Genomic DNA, 19,896 nt, shown 5'->3' on the forward strand with positions numbered 1-19,896 from the left:
AAGAAGAGTTTCCAGGAGCTCGGCTGCTGGCACCAAGTGCTGTGGAGGACAGAGGCTGGGAGGCCGGCGGCATGGATGGCAGTCCGTTGGCATGGGTTCCAGACTGAGGTGCCACAATGGGAAAAACCGGGGACACCCCAGGTGGACACGTGCTGAAGGAGATTCTTCAGCCGGAAACAGGATGGGGAAAATCCTGAACGCTCTGAGTTAATAATAATGCAGTTTGTATGACGCAGGAAAAATGGGGGCACCACCGTGTCCTTTCACACTCCGTCCACTGCTAGGTGACACACAGCCAGCCCCACCCCAAGCCCTCTATTAGGTGTTTATTTCCTGTTGTGGAAGAAATTATTTTAACAGGGCAGGTTCTGAGAGGCCCCCTTATGTACATGTAAGGGTGTTTTTAGCCCATTTCATTGCTTTTGGTGAGACGTACGTGAAGCTGTATGTTGCCAAGCCACGGAATCCTCTAGCACTGCATGACCTTAGCGGGTCTTTCTCTCTTCTAAATAGTTAGACATCATTCACTGCCCCATGTCTACACTGGAAATAATACGCGAGACTTTACAGCATCCTGAAATGAAAAGTGAGTCACGCCGCTTCCTGGAAACAAGATGTCCATGACATGAATTTTCCCGGAGAAACCAGACTTTTTAGCACCAACGCTGGCAGCTCTAACAGGAGCAGGTGGAGGAGATGGCTTGCTGAACTCTCAGAGAAAGCTCCGTATTTTATGTTAACGCACATTTTAGAAATAGAGGTCAAACCCACTTAGTTCAAGGTAGGGATTTTTTCCAGCATGTGTGTGTGTGTGTGTGTGTAGCGTGGGTGTAAATATGCACTGAATGCTAAATGAGGCGTGTAAGAACGGTTAGGTTCTTGACCTGACAATGTTCCTTTTGATGCCCAATAAATTCGCCGCGACTCCAAGCAATGCTTACTTTAGGTGTCCTGTCATGCCATCCAGAAGAATTAATCAAATATTGCAACATCACTGGAAAACAAGGTTTCCATATAGGTGTTTATAACAATCTATTGCATGAAGCTTTTTATGAAACCACAGAGAGCCTTGGGTACTGGCCAGTTCCAAACTCCGCCAGTAGGCTCTGCGCCATCAGCTAAGCACCAGTTGGATAATTCTGTGGTGCTATTCTGGACCCGAGGACTCTGAGAACTTAGGAAGCTCTGCACCCCTCCACGTCCTTTAAAAAGAGGCCCCAGGAGGCACATGACTTATTTGTCGTCAGGCAGTCCACTAAAGACAAATCTGGTGTTTGAACTTGGTCTCCTGGCTGCCACACCCACATTCTGGCAAGCGCCCCCACTCTCTGCACCCTGTCTTCCTGGAGGTGGGCCCCCATGGACTAACCTCCTTCACTTCAGAAGGGAGTAGAATGATTCCATCCAGTTCTGATGGATTCGCCAAAGCTAAGGGATATGCCCACCCATCAGTGCCACCTGTTAGTATTGAAAGTCCACGCCTTGAGAAGGGATACCTTTTAAACCAATCAACTAAAGATACAGATAAAGGTATCGTCTAAGATGAGGACCCACTGCAGGTTTTATACATCAAGAAGAATGACCAACGTTGAAGTCCAGCCCACAAGCATGTAATCTAGCTGCATGGCCCCCAGCACAGCACAGACTAAGTAGCCGGGGATGATAGGCAGACCCAGCACTCAGGAAGGACGGCTCCAGGATCCAATGAGAGGCAGGCATGGGCGGGGCAGGTACCTGGACCCAGAGAGCTCTCAGTGACCGGAGCTCCTTACCATCTCCCGACATCACGCTGCGGGGATCGCTAGCTCCCTCTCCAAGTCCTGGGGAAAGGGGTGAGTTGGATGACTGCAGAAAATGCAAGGAAGTTAGGTGAAAAACCTGACTATGCACCCGCCTGCTAGCTTGAATTGACCCCATGTCGTGGCAGGACAGGACCTCAGAATTAACACTGTTTTCTTTGTTATCCCTAAGTTTGGTCAAAACCCTCTGGATTTCAAGCAGGCAAGCTTCTGGATATTTAGAGCCTACCGTTGTAGGAAGCATCACATTCAGAAGCTGAGTGTCACGATGTCACTGTTCTTTCTACAAGAGTGAGAGCACCATTACTTCCACAGCTCGTGAGACTCTCAGTAACCCTGTAACCCGGATGAGCAACTCTGCTCTGCCACATCTCAGGAGTTTCTAGCTGCAGAGACTATTCCAGTGGGGATATTCCACGCCTTCTCCTAGGTGTCTGGGCTTCAGACAAGGTTAGTAAGAAGCAAAGCACACCATGTTCTCCAGGGACATGGATGGAGGAAAAAGAAGACAGCCAGGCTGCGTGGCCCAGCTGATGCCCGAGTACTCGCCCAGTCCCATTAACCCATCGGGGGGGTTGTCTCAGCAGTAGATATGTTACCTTCTGTAATTCCCTCATCTTCAGAACTTGGAACAGCAGAAATTGGGAGACATACCTTGGGTTCCTCTCTGAGAAGGAAGCTCTCAGATCTGAGCAGGTGGAGACTAAAAACGGGGACCATCCTGTCTCTTGGGGAAAGGGGTGGAGAGGTCTCCTTCCAGTAGTTGCTGTGCTTTGAGGGTATATGGTGCCGTGGGATTGGGGCTCAGGTCAGATGCATTCTTCTTGGTGTATAAACTTACAGCTGAGAACAGGTTTTCATCTTAGACTCTATCGATTGATTTAGAACATATCCCTTCTCAAGACATGGAATTTCAAAGATAATTGGTAGCTTTGATCGGTGGGTGATTGATCCCCCCAGCCTTTAGGAATCCTGGGAAGGTGGGGGCTGGGAAGAGAGCCACCATCAAAACCCAAATTGAGCTGAAATGTGTAGTTAAGGCCTGATTTGGGGGCCAGTGTAGACCTGGAATGCAGCTGTGCTCCGAGTTCAGGCAGAGAGTGGGTAGAAATACCAACATGCCCCTTTGACGTCTGCCTGTATGGCTACAAAATGAAACAGAACAAACTTGGCCTCATCTGGGAAAGAAGTCAGCAAGACCAGTCTGGCCCTGGGCAGAGAAAATCACAGGGAGTTTACTAAGACACTTGGGGTGTGAGTGGACTTTCTTTATTTCTGTCCATCTTGCTCCAAAAGGTTTGGAGAGCAGAGTAAGGAGTATCAATAGGTACCCGTCTATTTTTTCACACCAACACCTGGGTGCTGGGGGAGAGGGAGAGGTTCCCTGGCTGCACAGCTTACGTCCCAGCCAGGGAGAGAGTGAGAAAGGTGACCGCTCCAAATAGCAGTAGGTGTTTTCATGACAACAGAAAGGAAATGAAGTAGGGTGGCAGAAGTAACCTGGGACTGACAGTCAGATAGAGAGGGTGGCAGCATTAGACAAAGTGGGCAGGGACGGGAGACCTTTCTAGAAAGTAATGAATGGGAGCAGTGGGGATTAAAGCTCTGGCTGGAAATGGATCATGTTCCTGTGAGAAAGAACCCCTAACTGCAGAGCCACGAGTGAACAATCCAGTGCTCTGACCATCATTTCTCAGGCCAGGGTGGGCTTCCGGGGTGTGAGACCAGGGCAGTGCCCCCACCCAAACACACAGAGGGCTCAGTGCTGGGGACTTACTGCTCCCACGCCACTGTCTTGAAGTCCATAGTAATTTCATCTCTGAATTTGTTTGCAAGAGCAGTCTGATGGGACAATAACCCCTCGCACCGGGGGCTTGGGGACTAGACTCAGACCTGGCATGCCTCCTGTCACCTCCCCAGAGTGGGGTCTTCACCGCCCACTTCCTGGCCCCTAATTTGCACACTCCACCTACAAGAGCAGCTGCAGGGGGGGGTCCTGGCACTGCCTGAGAGTGGCCCTGTATCCCAGGCAGCATGACATCAAATAGAAGGTAAACAACACCATGATAGGTCTGGAGAGACACCGCAGAGGAAAGGAAAGAGCTTTTTGTTCCTGCTTTTTGGAACAAGCAATCCAGTCGTCGACATAGCTGGCCCTGTTTGTGCCAAGTGCCACAGAGACTGCAAAGATGGAGTTTCCTCTCTGTTATCTGCCTTCTCCCTACTCCACGACTCTCCACGCCCACCCAGTCACTTGTTCACTCATTCATCAACCATACAAGGAGTCCTGAGGTCGGCTAGGTGTGGGCCACTACTGGGGATGCAGAGATAATTGGGACATTCCCTGTCGACCAGGAGCTGACACGCCCCCACATGTCAGTCAGGAAAGGAGCCAGATTGATGGTTCTGTCTCCCTCTGCAAGGATCCAACCACGCATTAATTTCCAGTTATGTGTCACACATCATATAAATCATGGATAAAGTAGAAAATAGGAGTTTGAAAAAAACTACTCCTTTTCTATAGCTGGGCTGATAGCTAGGTATCATCAGGCCAGTCTTTGAATTTGACTTTGCATTTCCCAGGATTAGTACTTAATTCTCTTTTAACCAAATCCTTGATGAAAACGCTTTGTACTGTGGATTTAAGAAACAGAGAGGAACACGACCAGGACCGCCGAGACAGCACTGGGATTGCTTTTGTCTTTCACAGAATCTGTGATTAGATCAGAAATGCCCGTGAACCCATTTCAGTCATGTGCTCATCAGGCCGCTAGGTTTTGTGTCTAAGTGCGACTGATTGTAACTTTTGTCATGTTTCCCACGGACACTGCTGCTGTCCTGGGACACCCAGGGATGCAGACAACACACCCATTTTATAAAGTGTTTTGTAGCCCAGATGAAATAAAACTGTGTTGTTTTTTTTAAAGATGAATTTCAGAAAGGGTTGAACACATTCCGATGAAAGTGAATTTGCATCAGGAGCGCAGACGCCCAGAAGTGGGGCTTGGATGGCGGACTCGGCAGCTGTGTGTCTGAGGGTGGCCGAATAAAGAGCAGCTGAGGCTGCTGGCCCAGGCCTGTGGTTTGGCCCTCAGAGCGGCTGGGCATTTCCTGAGCTTTACCAGGCCTGGGACAGTGGTGGGCAGTGCGCTGACAAAGGGTGTCTCCTCTCCAAGGAAACTCAGCTCCAGGAAGTCCTGAGCCCAGGCCTACGATATTGGTGACAGTCAGATCATCCTGACAGAAAAAGCACCCCCGCCAGTCTGCCACCCCTTGTACTCTAGTGCCCTCACCTTGGACACAACGTTTTGAGCTGTTCATTTTGTACTAGAACTCTCCTATTCATTCTGGGGTCCCCCCTTGGATGGACAGAATTCTAGAGCTTTGCAGAGGTGGGTGGCTAAGGGGGTGGGTGTCCTTAGGAGGTGGTCGATTTGATGAAAGCCACACAGCCAGTTAGGACAGACGTCTGGCCTCCTGACCTCTAGGCCGGGCCTGCCCTCTGCTCCTCTCCTGGTCCTGTTCTTTCCACTAGACCGACTCCAGGGAGCAGCCCGCCCCCAGCCCCTGCCAACTGTCCTTTGTTCCGATGTGCACTGCCTCCTGCCACCTCTACACCTCTCTGGTCTCTGCGTGCACGCCCACATTCTCCGGCAGCACCCTGTAAAACTGGGGGCCCTTGGTGCTGGGCAGAGGGCACAAGCCTCGACTGCTTGTCCGCAGGCTCCCTGCTCTGTGCTCAGGCCAGGCGGGAACCACTGCACAGATGGTGGCCTGTGCTCCTCATTCCTCTGAAGGGCAGGGCTGAGGTGAATGGAAGGAGTGTGGCAAGGTGTGAGCCTGAGATAGGAGCTAAACCACTCTGGTAACCAAGACGACCCCTGGAGCTACAGACCAGAAGGGGTGACCAGATGCCAGCTGGCAGACAGAGGCCACTGGGAGTAAACAGAGTGCACAGGGAGGAAGCATGACAAACACTGTGGAAATGGATTATGTTACTAGGTTTCCGTTCGGGAAACCTACCACGTGGCTTTTCAAGTGGAATGGATTTGTTGTAACATGGGAGGAAAAAAAACTTTAAGAAAATTACACAATTTTCAAAAATAGCTTTATAGAAAGACATTTTTGGATGCTGAATGAGGCCCACAGTCCCCTCTGACGGAGAACACTATGGTCATAGGGTGACACCCACTGCCATGTCCTAAGAGCCCTAGAGAGGTTGAGTGCCCTTTCTCAGTGACATTACCACGTCCCCTGGTCTCACTCAGAGTACCACAGGACTCGGGTTCTATCAAACATAATTTTTTAAAGGAAACATGACTTAATTCTCAGGTCCACAGGAGGAAAACATACAGCGATGGGTAGTGAATCACTCATTAAAAATTAAGTAAATCCACCCACAACGGGAAACAGCATAACAGAATGTCAGTGCTGGCTCCACACTGGAAAGCAGCCAAACGCGGGCCCTGGAAACAGTGCTGCCTCCGAGACGGTGCTCCAGTTCTGTGCCTCTAGGATCTAACTTCACCTCAGCCACATCCACTTTCCAGCCTGTCTTTGGCTGGGAACTCCCAGAAGAGGGAAGCGGGGCAGCACTGGGGGTTTCCATGGTTTCTGACAAGCTGAAGTGATCTGTCTTCCCAGTGAATCACTTCCTCAGGTGAAATAAACCTTCGCACTCCCCAGAACCATTTGCCAGAATGGATCTCCGAACAGTGGGCAAAGTACCTTCGTTTTAATTAACTAACGCTTCCGCTTACATTTTAAAATCACAGCCCCCATGGATCCCCAGCTTTCACTTCCTGCACATAAGCAACATCGTGGAAAGAGAAAGGCTGCTTTCCAAAATACTTTTCCATTAATAAGCCCCTCCTTTACATGTTCCTGCTTCTTTTGGAAGTCAGTGGCAGAGCAACTACAAATGAGGGAGGAGGGAAGAGAATGTACCAAAGACAGCCGCCTTTTTTTCAAAGTGAGATTACAAAACATTTGTATCACGATGGACAAACTTCATCCCAGAAGGGAAGTGGAGGCAAGTGGCCTGACACGTGGCGGTGGCTGCTTTAGGGGGACTTCTGCTGTCAACTTAGAACTCAGAGGAGAAGCACCCTAGAACACAGAACTGGATGTCATGAAGAGACCTTTAAAAAGTTCTCAGCTGCTTTTTACTTTTCAGACAAAGAAGGTGTGACTCGGGACACATGTACGTCATCCAGCTTTCTAGAACTAAACCCTACTTCTGTCCATTCCTTTTCTAGTCTCCTGCGCAAAGCACACTATCAGATAGTAGGATCTATGATTTCATTTTTCAAGAAATTGCGCAACCCTGAGCCTGCAAGGGACACCTGATAAACGCTGGGTGACCAAACAGACAAACGACCAGCCGCAAGGAAAGGAAACCTGGCCAGTGTGTGAGAAGAGATTAGAAGCTGGATTTGGTCAGCAGATAACAGGCGGAAATAGTTTGGAACCCTGGCCAAGATCAACTCCAGTGACCAGAAAATTGTTCCAAAATATAATTACCTACCAGTAAACTGTTTGCACAACCCACAGGCTATGTCCTTATTTATTAACATGCTCTATTCCTTGAGTACCTGGAAAATAACATTTTCCACAATGGAAAATTCTGTTTGTTTTTGGCAGGTCTGCACCTCCACCTTTGGTGGTGGTGATGACAGCTGAATGACTCTGGGGTCTGAGAGGAACCCTGGCACAGCTCAGGGAAGACCGGAGCCTGGAGCGTCCCTTCCCACTGTCCTGGCAGTTCTCTTCTCCCAGGCCTGCCTAGGCTGTTTCCTCCCCGTGAAGGTGCAAGTGAGAACGCACACCTAGGTCGCCTCCGCTGCCTCTGAGGCCAAACGAGATAATGAACTTGAGTGCGCTTTGTGAACTGTAAGTGTACTACCAGGCATGTGCGTTATCCTAAATGCATCAATTTGTTTTCAGCATAAAGCGTTTATGTTATCTGGCAAAACAGGAAAAAGGTCAGGTATTGTTTGTTTCTGTGACTAACCATTTCCACCAACATGACGTTCATACAAAGTTTATTTCTCTGCAGCACATGGTAACATAGTAATATATATATAGTGTCAAAAATGTATACACATTTTAAGAAAGGAAAAAACTGTATTAAAATTATAATACAATGAATGACGCTGGCATTCATTTGATTAATGCCATCTTTCGAGTGAACGTCATACTACACATTGGTATGTAATTCAACTTCAAAAAGGAATATATAGATAACACCTCTTAAAATGTATACTTTTTTGGCACCCCCAGTATGGATATATAGTGCCATAGCTCCTGAACACAAAACTGCACCACTTCTGATACCAGGTCAATTTTGGTACAGTTGTTGGAAATCAGTTAAATACCGCCAGCCTATTTTTAAACAATTGTTAGCATTCAATCAGCCCCCATCATAAAATAACACAAATACAAGTTTTGTGTTTTGCTTATGTTCATTTCTATTCAAAATAGGAGGAAAGCTACTCGGAGAATCCATTATGTGACACATTTTTTGTTCAGCAGTTCCACTGGGATCTTTCCATTTTCCCACATTTTAAATACTTCACACTAAACTCTGCATCGTAATAAGCAGTTTTTAAAAGTCACTTCGGATCGGCCCCTTTGAACGGAACGCATCTAATATGTGGCTCGGTGTCCCCATCAATGCATGTGGGACGTCCCCCAGGGGATGGGACTGAAGTTGGGGGTGAGTTCAGGTTACACGTGGGGACCGGCCCTCGTGCCCTCCACCTGTCCTCAGAACTCACTCCTGATCTGTGGCCCAGTGGGTCTGAGGAATCTCTCTAACTTACACACCCAAAAGGCTCTGCTCATTTCCTGTCTTCTCCCCCAGCCTGCATGGTGCCACTCCCCAGGCAGTGGGCCTGGGCCTGCAGCCGACGATGCCATGTTTCTACAAGGTGAACCACAAGGGCAGGAAAGCCCTGCACACAGGATGGCGGCCACGCCTCCCTCGGGACATGACGCAAGCTCCTTGAAGAGCAGCTCCAGGACCAAGAGGCTGTCCCTGTGCCTCCCTCTTAATCCTTGTGTTGTTCTTAACCAAAATGCCACTCCGCAAAGCTTTTGTGAAGGACAATTAGGAGGAAGGTTTTGATTATAAAGATAGGAAATGTCCAAATAAAATGGGTGGGATTTTGATGTGTCATCGAGCCACACCCGAGGGCCCAACAAGGGTCGAGGTTTGTTTTCCTAAAAGCTGGGCCTCAGCATGGATCCTGGCGAGCTGACAGTCAGCCCTCCAGCCCCAGCAGGCACTTGGCAGAGTGGGGGTGGACGGTTTCCTGAAGCACCCACCCCAGGTTTCCTGCACAGAGCTGGACAAAGTTCACTGAGTTGCTTGTCAAATCATTTAACGAAAGCTTCCTGTCACTCTTTAACCTAATTTTTAAACACCTTAGGAATATTGTTACAATCAACCACGACAGAAATCCCACGCGACAAGCAAGGGCCTCCTTTCAGCTTCCCTTTACCTCTAGTCCTCCTGGAACGATGCCGGGGAGCCATGCTGGCCTGCTGGGATCCATGTTTTCCTGTCAGCTGCGAAAGGATTCCTAAAGGGAGAAGTCCAGCTCTGAACTGGGTCTGCTGGGAGCTCAGTGATGAGACGTGAGTTTATAGAAAGCTGTGTTCCCATTTCCTCCAAGTGGAACCTGTGACGGCGTCATGTCCGTACTCTGCTATGTGACAAACGATGACCTAGCACACTCTTTCGGGAGGTACTTACTTCTGGGAAGAATGTTCGGACTTTCCTGGGGGAGGGGGAAGGAAAGGGAAATGGAAAGAAATGAGGGATTAATCTGTTTGTCACCATCAGATCCAGAGGCTTTCTTCTGACTGGCTGTCAGTTTCTCATTCAGTCTCTGGGAGAATAACGTCTTCATCGTTGGGAGAAACACATTTTGCTCAGAAAGGAAATGCGTGGAATCCACGGATGCTTAGAAACACCCAGGAAAAGGGCCAAGGCAGGAAACAGACATGAAATCTCATAGAAAGTTCTGGAATCTTCTGTGCTGTGCACATCATGCATCCCGCAGATTCAGGAACCAGCACAAGACGCAGAGTGCCTGTTCCACCGGCAGAAATGGGACCCCAGCTGGGGAGGGCAGAGAGCGTGTCTGGAGTGGCTCATCCAGCCCTGGCGCAACACACACTAGGCCCCTGCACTTGATTTTAAACCCTTCAGATGGTGATGATGATTTTCTGCCCCGGTGACCATTCAGACCAACACCAAGGAAGGAAAAAGCTCACGTGTGTTGAAACTGACAGAGGAGGAAGCTTAGATGGTTGCCAGGACAAGGCTGGTGAACATCCTACGTTTAGCTTAAAATTAAATTCACTGTTACTTAATCTTAGCACTTAATTTAGTGTTCCTTTATTCCTTTGGTATTTCTGTGAACCAAAGTGAAATAGTCAAGTTACAGTATCATTTAATTTTACTTACTGGTGGATACCCTTTGGTATAACAATGTAAGACTTCAAAGAGCCTGGAGAAAATATTGAAACCTTCATTTTGTGCCTTCCATAAATTCTTAATTCTGAAATTCCATTGCATTGTTTAAATACTATGCAACTGAGACCCACCGAGTTGCCAGCATTGTCCACTGGAATGGGGAGGGACCTTCGGTCATATTGGACGGACAGCGTGAACTGCTGTGTCCCTTCCCAGTTTATTTTTAAATACTAAAAATAGGAAAAGAAAAACAAGAGAATGGGTCGCTCTGCTAAAAAGACTCCTCTTAATCCCGTTTAGCCGGGGGAAATTTGGGCTCTTTGTTTTTGAAGTCAAATGTTAACATTTTTTAAAATGTTAAATCAGGGGTTATTGCTGGAAAGGAGAACTTTTAATGTCCATCCTAAGAGTGGCATATACATCACTACCTAGTTAAATGCCTTCCTTAAACGTTGGAAACATTTGCCATTATTTTGTGATGGTGTCTTCAATAACAATTATTAAGGGCTCACGTTGGATCATCTCACTTAAACATCACAATAATCCTAGGAAGTGACTGACAGATGGGAGAAAAGGAGGCTCCCGCAGTTCGTGGGTTCACTCCACAGGTGTCTACTGGGTAAAGGATGGTGGCTGCGGGCAGTCTCCGACCCCAGGAAGCTCAGTCTCCCCCATCCTGCCCAGGGCGAGCTATTTATTTAGTTTTAAATAACTCCAAAGCAAGTGTCTAATTCCACAATTAGAAGTAAATTCCTTTCTGTTACTTGCAGACCTGAGGCTCTAGAACAAGTCTCAAGTGTCTAGCGTCGAAAACATCACCGGCGAAAAGACCAACCTGATGTTCCACCCTGACACGCAGTGGGCAGGATCCAAATAAAGGCAGCAGATTAGGCAGCCGGAAGGCGGTTCATGCTTCCAACACCCCTTTCCTCATCTCCAAGAGAAAGATTCCTCAAACCAGAAGCACTTCTGTTCTAAGAACTCACAGCTTCCTAAAGTAGAACTTTCTCTTCCTATTGACACGGGGACAAAGAAGAGGGAGATGCTCCTCAAAACTGCTTTGGCTCCCGAGTGCCTATGGCGGAAGCGGAGGGGAGGTGTCGACTACTGGACAAACGCTCAGTTAGTTACCTTTGGACGGCGGACGAACTTCTGAATCTGTCGCTGGTTTTGAGACAATGAGGGGAAGAGGGAAGCACAGGTCACAGCTGAGAGAACTGCTAACCACTTAGGGCACCAGGTCAAGTTGCCAAGAGGCCAGGAAATCCTCGAGTGGGTGGCCGGCAAGACTGCAGGGGCTGGGGCTGAGCCGGGAGCCTAGGAAGGCAAGGTCAGGCCTTCTGAACAAATCGCCATCTGTGCCTTGTATTTCAGGAGACGGTCTGTGGGCCTGACCCTCAGACACGCCACGGCGGCGCGGTGGGGGTCCACTGCTTGTGATGCATGTGATACGTGCATTCAAACCAATATGAACGAGCCAGCATCTTTCACTCAGGGTCCTGAGGCAATAAGGGACTACAGGCCTCCTGGAATTAATGTCATCTCAGTATCGACCCCTCTTCTCTTGATGCCACGCTTGACACTCGCCCAAGGAGATGGTACCATTCAGAATGGACGACATCCAGGAATGGTGTGAAGAGAACGTGGACAACACAATCGGCTGAGGAGGCAACTAATGGAAGCTGTCCTGTTCTCCATCCTGATAAATCATTGACAACGTTTGACAGTCCTTCGAGAGAGGGAGCAATGAAAATGCATTTGATTGCTCCAGGAGTAACCACAGCATTTACGCCCAGATGAAACAGTGTCCGGAAGGACACCCTCCCCACCCCGCCCCCCGAAAGGGGGCCAGCCAGGGCAAAAGAATGGACGCAATGACCTTAGAATAATTCAGAGCAGAGTCCACGTGTTTCAAACACGGCGACGCATTTGAGAGAAAAACTTGCTAGCTGCCCACGTGCGGGTTCACTCAGTGAAGGTGAACACAGACAGTACGGCCAGCCAGGTGCTACCTGCCCCCACGCTGCAGCCACTTCCAAAGCTCTTAGGTTTTCACCCTTTGATTTCTTTACGGAACTTACCACCATCAAGTAGTTGACTAAGTAGAACACAAAAAGTCGACAGTGTTTCTTTTTCTAAACACTAGGACAGCAAGACCATGGACGTAGTAGCCTGGACCTCAAAAGGCATAAACTCGTGACGACGACACTTTTTTTTTTTTTACCCTAAATGCAATCCAGAAAAGCTCCTTTTCGGCAGCTTTCCCCACAGCAGACCATTTAAGAAGCAATTACTACCACTGCAATGGTGTGCCACCGTGCTCCCCAACGGTCATCCACTGTGTGCCACTGAGATAAGGCAAGGCCCTTGTAAAAGTAAGGACAAGTCAGTGAGAGGAAAGCATGTGGAGACTGTGTTCTCAACAACACATTTCAGGATACTGAACAGCTGAGGCAGATCTTAAATGAAAAAAAAGTGATGGAACGAGATGTGTGACCTGAGCCTGTCCCAGCAAGTGAAGGCTTACAGTTCAAATGTAACACGCTGATCACATGGCCTTCTTTCTCTAGAAGAGCATGTTTCCAGAACAATTACACCCCACACATTTTTTTAACTAGTTGACTACACATCAGGAATCATTTTTTAAAATTTTGTACTTACCAAGGGAAACCGCAGGCTATAGTCTGAAAGAGAAAGAGAAAAAGACAAAGAGTTAGTTTCCTGGTCGTCATGCCGGGTCTCAGCTCCCGCTCCCCGCACAAGAACACAGGATATGGGGAGGCCAGAAAGGAACACCCAAGGAGCCATAGATAGGGGTTCATACCACTATGTTCTCACTGGCGGCTGGGTTGAGACACAGGAAGTAGGATCAACACCATCCGCAACCCGCCATCCACTTAATAACCCCACTTGCCGGCAGCAATCCGTGGTCCGCTTCTCTGCCAACCAACCAACCCCCTCGCCTAGCCGCGGCCGTTATGTTAGTGGCTAATGGCTAACTGGTTACAGCTGATGGCCATCTACTACCCGAGCCAGCACTTTTCCACGTGAGGCCGAGAGCCTGGAAACTGTTCTCCTGACTCTGTCCCCACACTGGTTAACAGGGGCTAGTTGCTAATCTAGCCACTTCTTTCTCTACTGCACTGGTTGCATGTGCTCTTTTTGCTTCACTGTGTGGGTCTCCTTGAGGCCTTTTTATCTACATGACAATCGACTCATTTTTTGCTGCAATCATCAGCTTTCAAAGTGTCCGGCCCCAAACTCTCCTGTAATCTCTGGCTGTCAGTTGATGGTGGAGCCTGGTGGCGAACCTAGAGCGAAACGCTTGGCACCTAGTGCACAAGGCGCCCCATTCATCAGCTGCTCCTTCTGGAACCTACAACGCCCCCTCCCCCTGAAACAGCCCCTTCAGCTCATCTTCCCTAGAGACAGCCTCTTAAAACCTGCTTATGGTGGCCCCCCCACCTCACTTTTCCAGCTTAATCATTTTTTAGCTTGCTCATTCCCCATGAATTTAACTCTTCTGTTCTTTTTAAAAACGGTTTTACTGAGCTAGAACGTAATATAAAGTTCACAGGTTTCACGTGTACAATTCAGTGGTTTTTAGCATATTCAATGAGTTTTGCAACCATCAGCATAATCTGATTATCTCAAAAGAAGCCCAACTCCCATTAGCTCCCCAACGATGCTCCCCGCCTCAGCCCATCCTCTCCTCACCCCCTGACCCCTGACAACCACTAATCTACTTTCTATCTATGGATTTGCCTATTCTGAACATTTCATATAAATGGGGCCCTACAACATGTGGCATTTGTGACTTTGTACAGTGTTCCATCCATGCCATAGAAAGTAGCAGCACTCTCTTCCATTTTATGGATGAGTATACTCCCCTGGATGGATGTACCACATTTCGTTTCGCCATTACTCAGCTGACAGACATGGCTCCCTTGTTCTGATATAAGTAGCCAGTGAGGCAACCTCATGCTTGGGCTCTTAGCCTGCACAGACCTGTGGCTGGGGACCGTGTTCAGCTGTCATCCCATATTTGCACTGCGAGAGAGTGGACTCACGTTTCCATAAAATAGCTAATGCAGTACATGACGTTTGCCACCAAAATAGACTGCTTTACATCTCAGTCACAGCCAGGCTAGGTATTTTAAACAAAAGACAATAAAGCCTCTACAGTACACAATTATAACAGGTTGTTGTACTACTTAAAAAGCTGACTTATGAAGTAGGTTTAAAACCAAAGAAGCAAAAGTGACAATTCTGGTTACTATGAAATTTTAAATCTACTTGGGCAAATCCACAGGTAACGTTATGCTTAATGGTGGAAGACTGAGCGGTTTCCACCTCCCACACTGGGAACAAGGCAAGGATGTCCACTCTCACCACTCATATTTCACACTGTACTGGAAGTACTAGTCAATGCAATAAGGCAAGAAAAAGAAATAAAAGACATAGAAATTGGAAAGAAAAAAAAAATACTTTCTTAATTCTCAAATGACATGATTGTCTACATAGGAAAATACCAAAGAGTCTACCAAAAAGCAACTGGGGATAAAACTGTTAGCAACATACAAAGTCATGGACTGGCCCAAGTACAGTGGAACCCATACAACACAGAGCAAATGGCAGAAGGTGTGGGACGCACTGAGTGTCAGGCAAGAGGTAGTCACTGGGGTACAGGGAACTGCTTTTTTGTAGGAAGAACTCATTACCAGAGTCTACCCCTTCCAATCCCCAGAAAGAGGCTAGAAAGAGTGACTTGTGGTTTTTGCCTGGGGCTAAGCATGAAGAAAAGCCAGAGGTGGAAGGGACCCTTAACATTTTGGGGGGATTGATAGAAAGCTCAAAACTACCTTCCAATGCAATGCTGAGTCATGCTGATATAAAGTAAAACCCAGTGAGAAGCAGAGGCATTTCATATGCACCAGCAGAACTGTAGGCTCAAGTCAAACCAAACTAAAACCCTGAGGGAAAAAACTAGTCAGGTGTAGAACCAGGTGGGCACTCCATCAGTGGCTGGTTAAAGAAATGAATAGCATGACTCACTAAATCCTAACCGAGCACAAATAATAATGTTGAATTAAACTTGGAACTAATGTTTTATTTTTTAAACAAAGCAAGAATACACCGAGCAGTAGGCTCTACACATATGTCACTTATCGTATTGGTTTAGGGCTCACACATGTCAGCATGAAACCACAACGAGCCATTTCTCTAAGTGCAGAAGTCGAGTGAAAACCAAGCAACGAGAATATCCTCTAAAGTCAGTCTTTACCGTGTAAACACTTCCTTTAGCCCAAGGCCCTGATGCAGACGAGATGGCTACTATTAATATAACAGTGAGCAAAACACTGGAAAAGGTGAAATAAGCACATTACAAAGAGGGGGGTGGGGGAGGTCGTGGAGGAGCTGGCACGGCATCATCCTGCAATGGGAGAGGTTCCTGGTCTCGTCTGGAACAGCACCGTCCTCCAAAAAAGGGAAGGAGAGAAGCTACTGGATTTACCAGTCAAGTGCCTCGGCGGCCGCTTATGTTGCCTCTCCCACATACAGCGCACAGCCAATCCCAGGAGGCAAAGGGAGTCCCATTTTAAGGATGAAAAGACTGAGACCTGGTGAGCTCCCTGACAAGTGACACACCAAGCACGGAAGCGGTCCAAACTCAGGGCTGGCTGGGCCGCACAGGTGAATGAAGCCCAGATTGTAGTGTATATTTGTTTGTTTGCTTGTTCTGTCTCCTTTCTCCTGAGTGAAACTGGAATTCCTTCAGGGGCTGTGTCTTCCTCTTCTTTATATCCTCACTGTCAGGGGCGCTGCCTGCCAGCAGGAGGGCCCACAAAGGACATTCTGTTCAGGATGACACTGACACCAGAGCATTCCTAAAATCCCTTCTAACTCGAGAAAGAGCTCCACTGTGGTCCATGGGCCTGAAAGACCTGGAAAGGCCAGCTGGCCACACCCTTCCTGGGGGAAGTGGGCCTGTGGAATGATTTTGGTTCACAGAGGGCCAGCTGATCACGGAGGTGTGGCGGTCTGTCCCACCTACAGGCTCAGCCACTGTGCTTCCTGGGAGCAGAGGTGGGAGGAGGCCCAGCTAATCCCTGGGTAAGCGGTGGTGCCAGGACGTGGAACTGGGGAAATCCACCCTGGGGGGCAGGGAGAGGCAAGGTCAGGCAGGCGGAGACTCCTACAGGAAGTGGCCTCACTGCAGGGCTTGGTCCTGATCTCTCACAAGATATGGAAACAGCCAGCCACGTTATTGTACATCCAACCCTTGCAAAAAAGAAACTAAAACTACAGCATTTAGAATCCATCCCTTGGAACTGTTCCATTTAAGTGAAAAATTAAAACTATTTCTGACATGTCAAGTTGAGATGGTCAGAACTGGGCAATCTCTCCAAACTGAGACAAAAGTAAAACCTCTCATACAGACCCTTGGCCTGAAGCATCATAAACACAAGAGTGGGCAAGATGTATGTGGCTGAGACTGTATCTACCAGCTCTTCTTTTCAATGGGCAGCAGCAGTACTTAAAAATATTTTAGATGCACGTTTACATTTAAAAAAAAATGTTTGCAATATATTTCTACATGTGTGGTGTATTAAAAATGTAAGATTTATGACGGGTTAACATTTTATAAAACAATTGCACGCAAGTAAAAGTGCAGATCATTCGATTCAAGACTGTGAACTCCGGCGTGATGTGATCCCTCCAGGAACGGGCCGAGCGAAGATTTCCTGGCTGCATTCTCTTGGGCTCCCGTGTTTCCCACAGGACACCGAGTTGTCCTGATTACTGGTCAGCACACTTGGAATAGCAAGAAACGCCATTCACTTTCAATCATCATGACGCTCAAGCACCATAGCTTGGAGGACTCAGGTGGATTGCCCAAAGAGCAAGAAAATCACATGCACTGAAGGTACCTGGAACAGGGGAAACCTCAGCCATGGCCAGTGGCTGCCTCCGCATTGGGTCAAGCGCAAGTTCACTGAGCTTCCAGGTGGTAAATCAGCGGCAGGGAGAGTGTAGGATGCTGCTGACTCATCTGGGCCTCAGAGCCTCACAGATCTCACCCTCCAGGCTCAGAGGTTCTTTGCTTACCTTCCAGGCATCGGCAAAGCTGTTCATTTCTGTACTTCCTAACACATGGAAAAAAGGCTGGAAGGAGCTGCTGAACCCACCTGGGGGAGGAACAGCTCCCTGAATGATGAGGAGTTTCGATAGAATCTTATTCTGCCAACCTTGCAGCCAGCATGCCACCTTAAAAAGGGGGTGGGAGTCCTTAAAACAATGTTGCTAAGGCTGGAAAACACCCATTTTCTCAACCACCTGTTTTGTCAATCTATAACCGACAAGATGGAATCTAAAAATTTGGCAACTTTCAAGAATTATTCACGGGCAGCTACTCAGCAAAGACCCATGTGTATCCCCTCAAAAACTTCCACGAAGGAAAAAAGGTAGATGTTGTTGGAAACACAACAGAACTGTCAAAAATAGGGGATCCCTGCTCCATAAATGATGGTTCTGTCTATTTGGCAAGTGTGCAGATGAAAACGTCTAGAATGACAAAACCCAGGGGCCCTTCGTCCTGTGAGCAGAGTATGCTTCTCTAAGCATGCCACCTGCTTGGACGTCTGCCACTTCACAATGGGCCATCAGTGAGCCTGCCCTTCCTCACCCGTGCTTTTAGTTACACATCTGTGACCAAACCTGCTCTATTCTGCCATACTCTTCTCACAAAACAGGGTCCCACCCTGAACCCCGGCCCCACAGACCTCTGGCTTCTTGGGTGCTGGCTCCTGTCCCCGCCCCCGTCCTCTTTTTCTGTAGTAAACCGAGTCAGCTCAACCACGTCCCAAGGCAGTGCTGGCCAATTCTCCTTCCCAGCCTGGGCGACCCCGGGCTCCTGGTCTGTAGAGTGGGCACCATGCCCAGGGGATTGCCGGCTCCCCACATTGCAGCAGGACATTCTCTGTATAAACACCACACATCAGCAGCTTTTCCCACATTGCAGAAAAATAAAATCAGAAAAAATGATTTGATCACTTTACTTTCTCTCCATCACTGCTTGTGTGCCTGTAAGTACTACCTGGAATAAAAGGGCTAAACTACAAATGACCCATTAATGGGAAAACTGGGACCCGCTGACAACAGTGGGGTTCTCAGCCTGTTTCTGTAGGCTCCCCTGCTTGGAGATGTAATTGCATAATGTAGACGCGGGGCCTGTTTTTTCTAGTAAAACCAGAGAGAAACAGCCCACGTGCCTGGAGCAGTGCCTGGCCCGGGACAGCCATCCACAAGCCTGCGCTGAACGGCTGATGAATGCCATGGTCTCCGAGGGGCAACGCAAGTTCTGAGGCAGCAAACCTGCTGCTGCCCACACACGTCTGAGGACCTCTCTCACCTTCCCGGTGATGCTCTAAAGTCGGGTTACCCTGGAGGCTAGCGCTCGCGGCCAGACGTAACACGGCACCAGCAGAGTAGGAAGAGGCCGTAGTGACGCCCCTGAACCCACCTAAATGTCTCCGCCAATTGAGGGAGGCAGGGAAGAGATGGGGCAGGGAACCAAGTCAGGGTGGGAGTGACCTCACCCAAGAACGGCCTGTCTTCAGTGCCCGGGGTCTCCCTGCTCACCTGTGCCAGAGCCTTCATCACATTTACCTGACAGTGTTCCCCTCACTCTAGCAGGGTGGATGGGGCCCGGAGAGCAGCACCCCTCGAGAGCAAGCCTGTCTCACTTCGCCCTTTAGGCTCACACTGTAAGGGACTAAGGACAGCCTGCTGGGTGCATGATGCTAAAGGTAACTGAACACTAAATCTGACTCAAAAGACATTTTTCTCGTTCTAATTAATGTTCAGTGAGTCTCAGAGAAAATGATGTATCGCTAATATTCCGATAGTAAGCTGATGTGCGTAGGTGTTCTTTTCCAGAGCACCAATTTGAAATGCCCCCTCCTCTCACCAGGAGGCCCCCGGCTGTGACAGGCCCCTGCGCATGTGTGGGTGGGGCTGGGCTGGTGACTGGGCTTACACTAGGCTGTAAACAGCAGCGGGTGGCAGGGGCCCAGGGCAAAGCAATGGTCCCCAAGGCAGCCTAACAGATGAGCCATGGCAGTAAATAATTATTCCAGTGGCTCACTATTCCCATGGACCCAAGATGAAAGGGAACTTAAATCGCGCTTCTTAATTTAAAAATAGCAATTGCTGCTGTTAATTAAAATGTTAGTTACCACCAATCCTACACAAATGGCAAAGGGTCAAGTAAAACAGTCTACTTCTTGAGTACTAATAAATGCCATTTTATTATTCCACAGAAATAATTATCGCTAATGAATAAAGGAACTGGCATTTTTGCTGACCAGGTTGGCATGGATAAGAAGAGCAGAAAATGTGAACAAGCCCCTGCACCATGGAACAGAGCTCAGAGGTGCCCAAGGAAGAGCCTCACGACACGGAGGGGTCACAAGTGACCGACACACGCTTCACAGACACCCTCCGACTCCAGGGTCCCCTTCCTACTTCTAACACCAACCCCCCTTCCAGCAGCCTCTCCAAAATCCACAGCATCCTTCTTCTCAGTGGTGTCCAGGGCGGGAATTTTCT

The 19,896-nt window shown here is 48.5% G+C and overlaps 1 protein-coding gene across 2 annotated transcripts in view; it reads right to left on the bottom strand.

Moving 5' to 3' along the window:
• Positions 1-19,896, bottom strand: part of PTPRE (protein tyrosine phosphatase receptor type E) — a 137,514-nt gene that overhangs the window by 67,024 nt on the left and 50,594 nt on the right. For both annotated transcript variants that reach the window (XM_081074003.1, XM_081073999.1), the window contains exon 2: positions 12,946-12,968. The gene's annotated coding sequence lies outside the window, so the exon portion shown is untranslated. The remainder of the gene's footprint in view (positions 1-12,945; positions 12,969-19,896) is intronic.

Source organism: Rhinolophus hipposideros (assembly GCF_964194185.1).
Source record: "Rhinolophus hipposideros genome assembly, chromosome: 15".
Classification (NCBI taxonomy): Eukaryota; Metazoa; Chordata; class Mammalia; order Chiroptera; family Rhinolophidae; genus Rhinolophus; species Rhinolophus hipposideros.